Source organism: Aptenodytes patagonicus, chromosome 3 (genome assembly GCF_965638725.1).
Source record: "Aptenodytes patagonicus chromosome 3, bAptPat1.pri.cur, whole genome shotgun sequence".
Lineage (NCBI taxonomy): Eukaryota > Metazoa > Chordata > Aves > Sphenisciformes > Spheniscidae > Aptenodytes > Aptenodytes patagonicus.
The window spans coordinates 118,814,489-118,827,198 of NC_134951.1; the positions used below are offsets into that span (position 1 = coordinate 118,814,489).

Sequence of the window (12,710 nt, forward strand, 5' to 3'; positions counted from 1 at the left end):
AATATGCTTTCCATTTATCGTAATGGAAAGTTTAAAAAACTAGTTTTTCTTTCACTTCAAATACATTAGTTGCTATGGAAACCATAGAACTAGTATAAGCATTGTTGGGGGGAATCATAACTTCAGAAATAAATTGATTTCTTGTGACTCATTTGCTCCCAATCCAGAATCAGATGATGCACAGCATCCAGAAGGGGAGCAGCTCTGGAAGTGAGAACAATTATTTGCTCTCTATCCTTGCATGTTCCCTTCTCTTCTACTTGCGTTGTAATTTTAGTGAGACTTGTGGTAGCAGCGGTCATTTCCAAGTCTGTGTCCAGAAGTTTGTTTTTTAGACAACTGAAATCTCAAACTTATTTATCTATTTATTTATTTATTTATTTATTTAAATACCTAATGTGTTAAAAGGACTTGATAATTGCTGAAATGATTGATCCATTAGAAAGCAAAACCCTCTATGGTGTGACAAATTGACCACTTCCAGCTGGGGGCATCAGAAAGCCCCCAAATAAGATAAGATTTTGCCAAGTCTCTCTTGTTCATAAGTATTGATCTTCTTGGTGAAGGAGAAGGGACTGGGAGAAAGTCAGTGTTACTTGCAGCACGTTTTGCTGGGGAGAGATCTTAGAGCCATGTTCAGCTCCTTGTGCCCTGAAGCCCACCTCACTGGTCTGTGGAGCCCCACAAAGCAGGAAACTGTGCCTGTGACTCTTCAGGTCGGCTGCAGGGTGGAGGAAGGCATCTTTGCGGAGCATTCTGCAGAGGTGGTTGTGACAGAGTGCTGCCATTCTGGAAACAGCTACTGTAAGGTGACTTCCTTTGTATAATTGGGCACCCAGAGTGGAAGAATCTGAGCCTCCAGTAACTGCCACTGAACTCTTGCATTCCTAAGGACTTCTGGTCAAAATTCGGATTGTGCTTTGATAAATTACATTTAACCTTGTTATACAAATACTCTGGTGCATAAATCAACCCAGTAGCTTTGTGTGTAAAGTAATTAGAATCATAGAATATCTTGGGTTGGAAGAGAGTCCAACTCCCTGCTCCTCGCAGGACTACCTAAAACTAAACCATATGACTAAGAGCATTGTCCAGACACTCCTTGAACTCTGACAGGCTTGGTGCCATGACCACTTCTGTGGGGAGCCTGTTCCAGTGACCGACCACCCTGTCAGTGAAGAACCTTTTCCTAATGTCCAATCTGAACTTCCCCTGACGCAGCTTCATACCGTTTCCTTGTGTCCTATCGCTGGTCACCAGAGAGAGGAGATCAGAACCTCCCCCTCCGCTGCCCCCCTTGAGGAAGTTGTAGACTGCAATGAGGTCACCCCTCAGCCTTCTCTTCTCCAAGCTGAACTAACCAAGTGACCTCAACTGCTCCTCATAAGTCTTGTCCTCAAGACCTTTCACCATCTTGGTCGCCCTCCTCTGGACACACTCTAGTAGTTTGATGTCCTTCTTATATTGAGGTACCCAAAACTGCACACGGTACTCGAGGTGGGGCCGCACCAGTGCGGTGTAGAGTGAGACAATCACCTCCCTCAACCAGCTAGCTATGTTGTGCTTGATGCACCCCATCACACGGTTGGCCTTTTTGGCTTTCAGGGCACGCTGTTGATTCATATTCAGCTTGCCATCAACCCAAACCCCCAGATCTCTTTCTGTGGGGCTGCTCTCCAGCCTCTCATCCCTCAATTTGTACATATAACCAGGATTACCCTGTTCCAGGTGCAGAATCCATCACTTGCTCTTGTTAAATTTCATATGATTGATGACTGCCCAGCTCTCTATCCAGTCTATCCAGAGTCTATCCAGATCTCTCTGTAAGGCCTCTCTACCCTCGAGGGAGTCCACAGTTCCTCCTCCTAATTTACTATTGTTGGCAAACTTACTTAATGTACATTTGACTCCTGCATCCAGATCATTTATAAAAACATTATAGAGCGCTGGCCCTAAAATTGAGCCCAATAGTGGCTGGTCGCCAGCTTGATGCAACCCCATTTACTATAGCTCTTTGAGCCTGACTCGTCAGCCAGTCGTTCACCCAACGTATTACGGACATATCTAGCTGTATGCTGGACACTTTGTGCAGAAGGATACTGTGAGAGACAGTATCAAAAGCTTTGCTAAAATGCAAAGAAACCCACATCTGCTGTCTTCCCTTGGTCAACTAGATGGGTGACCTTGTCATAAAAGGAAATTAAGTTGGTTAAACAGGACTTTCCCCTTGTGAACCCATGTTGGCTATGACCAATTGCGTAAACTTGTCACTTTAGAACATTCTCCTGTTGTTTACTTACCTACAGATGAAATTGCTTATTAGATTTATGTTCCTTTCAGGATTATAATCAGAACCTTTAACTACTACCATTTAACTACTTTATTATTGAAAAACTATACTAGTCTAGCTGCTGCTTTGAAAACGAGACTTCTCTCATTTCTAACCATGATCTGAGAGCCAAGGTATTAACCTGAATTAATACACATTCTGTGATAGATGCACATCAGGTCTCTTTGCTTAATACTGACTGACCGTTGAGTTGTTATGCAATTTTAAATGGGTAGAGATTAATATTCATCACTTTACTCTTGTCATTGCTACAGCTTTGCTTACCAAACAATTCTGTGAAACATTGCCTGTATTTTTATCCAATATTATGTTGTACCTGTGTCCAGACAAGGTATTTGTTCCAAAGTATCTGTGTTTGAGATACAGCATATCATCTTGTGTTCCACTACCAAAGTTCACTAGTGATGCCCTTTTTGGATCACACTCTTTCTGTCCACTACTATGCACTGTCATATACTGTTGGAACAGCTGGTTTTCCTTCATGCAAATCCTTTTTAAATCCTTTGTCTGACAAAGCTGGCAAGGAACAACATGTTCTTAATTAGTAGGATGCACTTGAAAACAGTTATTCTGTTTCAAGATTTTGCATTGTGGTCATAGTAAAATCTCATATTCAGAATTTAATCTCTTTGAGACAGAAACTTTCTTCTGCACTGCATATCACTAAGCAAGCTATAAATGCCAAACATTGATTTTCTTACCAGACCTTATGTCTGATTGCATTTTTCTTGGAACATGGCCAAACATCTCACTTTTTGTAGAATCATAGAATCATTAAGGTTGGAAAATGAGTCCAACCATAAACCTAACACTGCCCAGTCCACCACTAAACCATGTCCCTAAGCACCACATCACACGTCTTTTAAATACCTCCAGGGATGGTGACTCAACCATGTCCCTGGGCAGCCTGTTCCAGTGCTTGATAATCATTTCTTCAGTGAAGAAATTTTTCCTAATATCCAATCTAAACCTCCCCTGGCACAACTTGAGGCCATTTCCTCTCGTCCTATCGCTAGTTACTTGGGAGAAGAGACCGACACCCACCTTGCTACAACCTCCTTTCAGGTAGTTGTAGAGCGTGGTAAGGTCTCCCCTGAGCCTCCTCTTCTCCAGGCTAAACAGTCCCAGTTCCCTCAGCCGCTCCTCATAAGACTTGTTCTCCAGACCCCTCACCAGCCTCGTTGCCCTTCTCTGGACACGCTCCAGCACCTCAATGTCCTTCTTGTAGTGAGGGGCCCAGAACTGAACACAGTATTCAAGGTGCGGCCTCACCAGTGCCGAGTACAGGGGCACGATCACTTCCCTACTCCTGCTGGCCACACTATTTCTGATACAGGCCAGGATGCCATTGGCCTTCTTGGCTACCTGGGCACACTGCCGGCTCATGTTCAGCCGGCTGTCAACCAGCACCCCCAGGTCCTTTTCCAACAGGCAGCTTTCCAGCCACTCTTCCCCAGGCCTGTAGAGCTGCATGGGGTTGTTGTGACCCAGGTGCAGGACCTGACACTTAGCCTTATTGAACCTCATAGAATTGGCCTCGGCCCATCGATCCAGCCTGTCCAGGTCCCTCTGCAGAGCCTTCCTACCCTCGAGCAGATCAACACTCCCGCCCAACTTGGTGTCGTCTGCAAACTTACTGAGGGTGCACTCAATCCCCTCATCCAGATCATCGATAAAGATATTGAACAAGACCGGCCCCAGTACTGAGCCCTGGGGAACACCGCTTGTGACCGGCCGCCAACTGGATGTAACTCCATTCACCACAACTCTCTGGGCCCGGCCGTCCAGCCAGTTTTTTACCCAGCGAAGAGTCCACCTGTCTAAGCCGTGAGCCACCAGCTTCTCTAGGAGAATGCTGTGGGAGACAGTGTCAAAGGCTTTACTGAAGTCCAGGTAGACCACATCCACAGCCTTTCCGTTATCTACTAGGCGGGTCACCTGGTCATAGAAGGAGATCAGGTTGGTCAAGCAGGACCTGCCTCTCATGAACCCGTGCTGGCTGGGCCTGATCCCCTGGTTGTCCTGCACATGCCTTGTGAGCACCCTCAAGATGAACTGCTCCATAATCTTCCCCGGCACCGAGGTCAGGCTGACAGGCCTGTAGTTCCCCAGATCCTCCTTCCGGCCCTTCTTGTAGATAGGCGTCGCATTTGCTAACCTCCAGTCAACTAGGACCTTCCCAGTTAGCCAGGACTGCTGATAAAGAATTGAAAGTGGCTCGGTGAGCACTTCTGCCAGCTCCCTCAGCACCCAGCCCCATAGACTTGTGTGTGTCTAAGTGGTGTAGGAGGTTGCTAACCATTTCCTCTCGGATTCTGGGGGCTTCATTCTGCTCCCCGTCCATGTCTTCCAGCTCAGGGGGCTGGGTACCCGGAGAACAACTGGTCTGCCTGTTAAAGACTGAGGGAAAGAAAGCATTAAGTACCTCAGCCTTTTCCTCATCCTCGGTGACAGTGTTCCCCCCCTGCATCCAATAAAGGTTGGAGATTCTCCTTAGCCCTCCATTTGTTGCTACTGTATTTATAGAAACATGTTTTATTGTCTTTTACAGAAGTAGCCAGATTAAGTTCTAGCTGGGCTTTGCCCCTTCTAATTTTCTCCCTGCATAACCTCACCACATCCTTGTAGTCCTCCTGAGTTGCTTGCCCCTTCTTCCAAAGGTCATAAACTTTTTTTCCTGAGTTCCAACCAAAGCTCTCTGTTCAGCCAGGCTGGTCTTCTTCCCCGCCAGCTCGTCTCTTGGCACATGGGGATGGCCTGGTCCTGCGCCTTTAAGAGTTCCTTCTTGAAAAATGTCTAGCCTTCCTGGACTCCTTTGCTCTTCAGGACTGCCTCCCAAGGGACTCTGTCAACCAGTCTCCTAAACAGGCCAGAGTCTGCCCTCTGGAAGTCCAAGGTGGCAGTTCTGCTGGCTCCCCTCCTTCTCAGAGAATCATAAACTCTATCATTTCATGATCGCTCTGCCCAAGACGGCCTCCAACCATCACATCACCCACAAGTCCTTCTCTGTTCACAAACAACAGGTCCAGCGGGGTGCTTTCCCTAGTTGGCTCCCTCACCAGCTGTGTCAGGAAGTTATCCTCCACACACTCCAGGAACCTCCTGGACTGTTTCCTCTCCGCTGTATTGTATTTCTAGTACATGTCTGGTAAGTTGAAGTCCCCCACGAGAACAAGGGCTAGCAATTGTGAGACTTCTGCCAGCTGCTTGTAGAATATTTCATCTGCCTCTTCATCCTGGTTGGATGGTCTGTAACAGACTCCCACCATGATATCTGCCTTGTTGGCCTTCCCCCTGATTCTTACCCATAAACACTTGACCCTATCATCACCATCATCAAGCTCTAGACAGTCAAAACACTCCCTAACATACAGGGCTACCCCACCGCCTCTCCTTCCTTGCCTGTCCCTTCTGAAGAATTTATAGCCATCCCTTGCAGCACTCCAGTTGTGCAAGTCATCCCACCATGTTTCCATGATGGCGACTAAGTCATATCTCTCCCGCTGCACAATGGCTTCCAGCTCCTCCTGTTTGCCGCCCATGCTGCGTGCATTGGTGTAGATGCACTTGAGTTGGGCTATTGATCCCACCACCTTTTTGAGGGGAGAAGCTTTAATTCCTACATGACCATTCTCAGGTGCTTCCGTGGTTTCTAACACATCAATAACCCTTGTGTCTTTGCTGTTGCATGGCTCTCCATCCCCTACCTCCGCTGAGATGGCAGACTGAAGGACCTCACTAGCACACCATCTCTCAAACATTGGTGTGCCACCCCCAGGCTTATTGCTAGTGAGCCTGGTTTTATCCCTTTCCCCCTTCAAATCCCATTTAAAGCTCTTTCAACGAGCCCTGCGAACTCCTGTGCAAAGATCCTTTCCCCCCTTCGAGACAGGTACACCCCATCTGTTGCCAGCAGGCCTGGTGTTGTGTAAACCGACCCATGGTCAAAACCCCCCAAATTCTGCCGGTGACACCAGGCTTGGAGCCAGGTATTGATCTGCTGGCTCTTCCTGTTTCTTCCCTCACCATTCCCTGCAACTGGAAGGACAGAGGAGAACACTACTTGTGCTCCTGATCCCTTAACCAGTCGTCCCAAGGCCCTGCAGTCTCTCTTGATTGCCCTCAGACTTCTAGTTGCAACTTCATCCCTGCCTACCTGAAAAATCAATAATGGATAGTAATCCGAGGGCCGTACCAGGGTAGGAAGCTTTCTCTTCCCCAGGGAGGCAGCAGACTTCCCTAAGAAGTGGGTCTGGTCTGCATATTGGGCCTTCTGTTCCCTTCAGGAGAGAATCTCCTATGACAATGACCTGTCTTTTTTTCTTTATGGAAGCGGTTTTGATGCAGGGCGTAGACCAGCTTAACCTCAGTGACACCTCCAAGCTAGATGAACCATCGTCCTCGTCATTGTTCGACTTGCAGAGCCTCATACCTATTATGCAAGGGCAACTGGGAGGGTAGGGTAGTCACAGGGGAGACACGCCTGCTGTGCTGGGCAGGAACTTTCTGCCATTGCCCCCTATTCCTTGAGTCACTGCGTTCAGCCAGGTGGAGAGAGGATAGGAGATCCTCAGTGTCATGTGTCCTGTCTGCCTATTGGGCCTGTCCCAGGGAAGGTAGGGTGTGTGTTTCAGAATGCTCTGCAAGGATGCCTTTTGAGAGAGGAAAAAGTGAAATAAAGTAAAAAAAGTAATAAAATCAGAGTTGCTGTGTAAAGAACTGTGAAATCAAGTGTTTACTTGGTTTGGAGAGTAAGGAAAAGGTTGCCCTTTAACTAGGATTGTAGTCAAAGAGGGAAGGAGATGGCCATGTCCCAGTCCAGAACAGGACCAAATGTATAAAGCAAAGAGTCCCTTTATCTGCCAGTTTTGCAGGGTTCATTGCAGCACAAGGCTGCATAGGTTTAGAAGTAGGAAGTGAGATGTGCAAGAGACCTTAAAGCTACATCAGTATCTAATTTCCATCACTGTCTGTTTTGAGAAAAAAAGCAGATACTTCAAGTTAGGGAAATAAATTATGTCCTTTAACAATAATACTCTTAGATGTTGCCTTATTTAGAGGCTTAATATAAAGGGTGGAACCAGAAGTACTGAATATCAGCTGTGAACCACATCTCTCATGTGGAGATAAGAAACAATTTTCTGTCTTTTTGTTTTTAGCTCTGCCTGTCGTTGTTTGTGTCACCTGTCTTTGAAATGGTGGTCAACTGCCTTTTGCTTGAAATTGTTTTGCCATTCCTTGGTGAGGTACTTTCCATGAAGAAATGTTTTATTCAGAAATTATTTTCACCAACATTTGAGAATTTTAATGTTGTATTTGATGTGATAATAGGAGTCTATCCATTGTCTTCATTGAAATATATGTGGCCAGAGTAGGTAAGATTTTGCCAGAATGAAAATAAAATAGCTTTTAAATGGCTTTGAGTAACTAATAAATAGCGTGTACAGGGTGCAAGAGTAAGAACAAAGTTAATATAACTGAGAGCAGCATTCATTTCTTTTAAACTGTGTACAAGCATAACCTATTGGAAAGTGAGTTACTTGAAGTCTATTTAGCTGGGAAAGAGGGCTTATGAGAAACATTTCCTTAAACAGAATAGACTAATTTGCAACAGCTCCTTGTCTGAAAGTTAAAAGAATAATCAGTCAAGTTGAGCTGACTGACAGCTCTACTTCAGAAAAGCCTCTGAGTGTTCTCTCCTGTCCTGGTTTTCTTTGTCCTTGATTATCTTCCTGCATTTTGCTGAGATGACCATCAGTTGGGAATCGATCCAGTGGCTTGAATGATTTCTAGATTAATCCTATGTATCAAAATTCTTGCCTGTTGCAGTGATTTTGAGTATCTTCTGAGACATGGAAAACAATGATGTTGTATTGTAATGTCAGATTGGGTAATTAAAAGTCATGAGTTGGTTTATATATTTTAAAAAATCCTCTGATGGGGAAAGGAATAAGCTGTTTTACGTGTCTGCTGTGATAAGGATAAGAAGCAATGGATTTAAATAATGAGCAAGGGAAATATAGATGTAAAAAATGAGTTGCAAAAGGAAAGTTGAATACTAGAATGGATTGTCTGGGAGCACACCTGTGTGTGGTGTGACCAGGGGGATGATCTGCTCAGCCTGGTGGCAGAGCTGAAGGAGGAAGTGGAAAGGTTAAGGAGTATCAGGGAGCGTGAGAGGGAGATAGATTGGTGGAGCCGCACCCTACCATCCCTGAGGCAAAGGCAGCAGATGGAGGCTCCACAAGAAGCAGAGGATCCCCTGCCCTCTTGCCACCAGGCAGAAGGAGGAGGCCTAAGTGACGGGGGGGGGAATGGAAACAGGTCCCTGCTCGGGGTGCCAAGTGATCCCCCGCCCAGCCTCCCTCACCTTCCTAGTTGCTCTTACACAACAAATATGGGGTCCTGGAACTTGAGGGCCAGGCAAATGAGGATGTAGATGAACGTCCATCCAGGGGGTCGCTTAGGGTGAGGCAGTCAGCCCCACACATTATGACTGCCTCTGCTAAGAAAAAAAGGAGGGTAATTGTCATAGGCAATTCCCTTCTGAGGGGAACAGAGGGCCCTATATACCTACTGGACCCATCCCACAGGGAAGTCTGCTGCCTCCCTGAGGCCCGGGTCAGAGACATTACTAGGAAACTCCCTGGTCTGGTATGGCCTTATGACTACTACCCGCTATTGGTTATACAGGCTGGCAGTGATGAGGTTGCAGAGAGAAGTCCAGAAGCGATCAAAAGGGACTTCAGGGCACTGGGGAGATTGGTTGAAGGATCAGGAGCACAGGTAGTGTTTTCCTCAATCCCTACAGTGGCAGGGAAGAATCCTGAAAGGAACAGGAGAACACACCTGATCAACACGTGGCTTGGGGGCTGGTGCCATCGGCGGAATTTTGGCTTTTTTGATCATGGGGAGGTTTACATGGCACCGGGCCTGCTGGTGACAGATGGAGTTCAGCTGTCTCACAGGGGGAAAAGGATTCTTGCTCGTGAATTGGTGGGGCTCATTGAGAGGGCTCTAAACTAGGTTTGAAGGGGGAAGGGGATAAAACCAGGTTCACTAGAGATGAGCCTAGGGGTGGCATGCCAATGCTGGGGGCAAAATCGATAGGCCAGCTCAAGTGCATCTACACCAATGCACCAATGCAGCATGGGCGGCAAACAGGAGGAGCTGGAAGCCATTGTGCAGCAGGAGAGATATGACTTAGTCGCCATCACAGAAACATGGTGGGGTGACTCTCATGACTGGAGTGCTGCAATGGATGGCTATAGACTCTTCAGAAGGGACAGGCGAGGAAGGAGAGGCGGTGGGGTGGCTCTGTATGTTAGGGAGTGTTTCGATTGTCTAGAGCTCAGCGATTGTGATGATGATACGGTTGAGTGTTTATGGGTAAGGATGAGGGGGAAGGCCAATGAGGCAGATATCCTGCTGGGAGTCTGTTATAGACCACCCAACCAGGATGAAGAGGTGGATGAAGCATTCTACAAGCAGCTGGCAGAAGTCTCACAATCGCTAGTCCTTGTTCTCGTGGGGGACTTCAACTTCCCAGGTGTCTGCTGGAAATACAACACAGCAGAGAGGAAACAGTCTAGGAGGTTCCTGGAGTGTGTGGAAGACAACTTCCTGACACAGTTGGTAAGTGAGCCTACGAGGGGAGGTGCCTCGCTCAACCTGCTGTCTACAAACAGAGAAGGACTGGTGGGAGATGTGGTGATTGGAGGCCGTCTTGGGCTTAGCGACCATGAAATGATAGAATTCTCGATTCTTGGTGAAGTAAGGAGCGGGGCCAGCAAAACTGCAACCATGGGCTTCCGGAGGGCAGACTTTGGCCTGTTCAGGACACTGGTTGAGAGAGTCCCTTGGGAGACAGTCCTGAAGGGCAAAGGGGTCCAGGAAGGCTGGACGTTCTTCAAGAAGGAAGTCTTAAAGGTGCAGGAGCAGGCTGTCCCCATGTGCTGTAAGAAGAACGGGTGGGGAAGACGACCAGCCTGGCTGAACTCAGGAAAAAAAAGGAGAGTTTACCACTTGAGTTGCCTGCCCCTTCTTCCACAAGAAGAGTACAGGGATGTCGTTAGGTCATGCAGAGAGGAAATTAGAAAGGCAAAAGCCCCACTAGAACGCAATCTGGCCGCTGTCGTTAGAGACAACAAAAAAAGCTTTTACAAATATATTAATGACAAGAAGAGAGCCAAGGAGAATCTCCATCCTTTATTGGATGCGGGGGGAAACACTGTCACCGAGGATGAGGAAAAGGCTGAGGTACTTAATGCTTTCTTTCCCTCAGTCTTTAACAGGCAGACCAGTCATCCTCAGGGTATTCAGCCCCCCGAGCTGGAAGACAGGGACAGCGAGCAGGATGAACCCCCCATAATCCAAGAGGAAGCAGTCAACCACCTGCTACGCCACCTGGACGCTCACAAGTCTATGGGGCCGGATGGGATCCACCCGAGAGTGCTGAGGGAGCTGGCGGAGGAGCTCACCAAGCCACTCTCCATCACTTATCAGCAGTCCTGGTTAATGGGGGAGGTCCTGGGCAACTGGAGGCTTGCCAATGTGACGCCCATCTACAAGAAGGGCTGGAAGGAGGATCCGGGGAACTACAGGCCTGTCAGCCTGACCTCGGTGCCGGGGAAGATTATGGAGCGGTTCATCTTGAGGGTGCTCACAAGGCATGTGCAGGACAACCAGGGGATCAGGCCCAGCCAGCACGGGTTCATGAGAGGCAGGTCCTGCTTGACCAACCTGATCTCCTTCTATGACCAGGTGACCCGCCTAGTAGATAACGGAAAGGCTGTGGATGTGGTCTACCTGGACTTCAGCAAGGCCTTTGACACTGTCTCCCACAGCATTCTCCTCGAGAAGCTGGTGGCTCACGGCTTAGACAGGTGTACTCTTCGCTGGGTAAAAAACTGGCTGGATGGCCGGGCCCAGAGAGTTGTGGTGAATGGAGTTACATCCAGTTGGCGGCCGGTCACGAGCGGTGTTCCCCAGGGCTCGGGTTTGGGACTGGTCTTGTTCAATATCTTTATCGATGATCTGGATGAGGGGATCGAGTGCACCCTCAGTAAGTTTGCAGACGACACCAAATTGGGCGGGAGTGTTGATCTGCTCGAGGGTAGGAAGGCTCTGCAGAGGGACCTGGACAGGCTGGATCGATGGGCCAAGGCCAACTGTATGAGATTCAACAAGGCCAAGTGCCGGGTCCTGCACCTGGGTCACAACAACCCCATGCAGCTCTACAGGCCTGGGGAAGAGTGGCTGGAAAGCTGCCTGGCGGAAAAGGACCTGGGGGTTCTGGTTGACAGCTGGCTGAACATGAGCCGGCAGTGTGCCCAGGTAGCCAAGAAGGCCAATGGCATCCTGGCCTGTATCAGAAATAGTGTGGCCAGCAGGAGTAGGGAAGAGATCGTGCCCCTGTACTCGGCACTGGTGAGGCCGCACCTTGAATATTGTGTTCAGTTCTGGGCCCCTCACTACAAGAAGGACATTGAGGTGCTGGAGCGTGTCCAGAGAAGGGCAACGAGGCTGGTGAGGGGTCTGGAGAACAAGTCTTATGAGGAGCGGCTGAGGGAACTGGGACTGTTTAGCCTGGAGAAGAGGAGGCTCAGGGGAGACCTTACCGCGCTCTACAACTACCTGAAAGGAGGTTGTAGCAAGGTGGGTGTCGGTCTCTTCTCCCAAGTGACTAGTGATAGGACGAGAGGAAATGGCCTCAAGTTGTGCCAGGGGAGGTTTAGATTGGATATTAGGAAAAATTTCTTCACTGAAGAAATGATTATCAAGCACTGGAACAAGCTGCCCAGGGACGTGGTTGAGTCCCCATCCCTGGAAGTATTTAAAAGACGTGTAGATGAGGTGCTTAGGGACATGGTTTAGTGGGCATGGTGGTGTTGGGTTGACGGTTGGACTCGATGATCTTAAAGGTCCTTTCCAACCTTAATGATTCTATGATTCTATATGGGATGTCTGTCACTGGAGGTTTTTAAAAACAGGTTAGATAAATCTGTCAAGAGGGGGTGGGAAGACAAAATTGGTAACCTTCTAACCCATTTTCCTATGATTCTTTAAGACTTTTCAGGTGCATTTCATTTAATCCATAGACATTTTTGTGTACTCCCCTTTATTTTACTTTATAAGTAGCATAATTATTAAGGTTAGGGCAGATTTACTGTCAAAGATATGCACTCGGCTCCGAAGGAGTATTCATCTGACACTATCATGAGGTGAAAGTAGATCTGTACTATTGTCAGTGTATGTGATGAGAGAGAAGAGGAATACTTTTCTCCCTGGCAGCAGCTGGGAGTAGTCTCTAATCTAGTCCATATATATCTCTCTCTCTGCAGCAGTTGAACTGTTCTCT

The 12,710-nt window shown here is 47.8% G+C and overlaps 1 protein-coding gene across 1 annotated transcript in view; it reads left to right on the top strand.

Annotated features, from left to right (window-relative positions):
* The window catches only part of MRPS5 (mitochondrial ribosomal protein S5), an 85,213-nt gene that overhangs the window by 30,931 nt on the left and 41,572 nt on the right, over nucleotides 1–12,710 (top strand). The gene's annotated exons all lie outside the window — the stretch shown is intronic.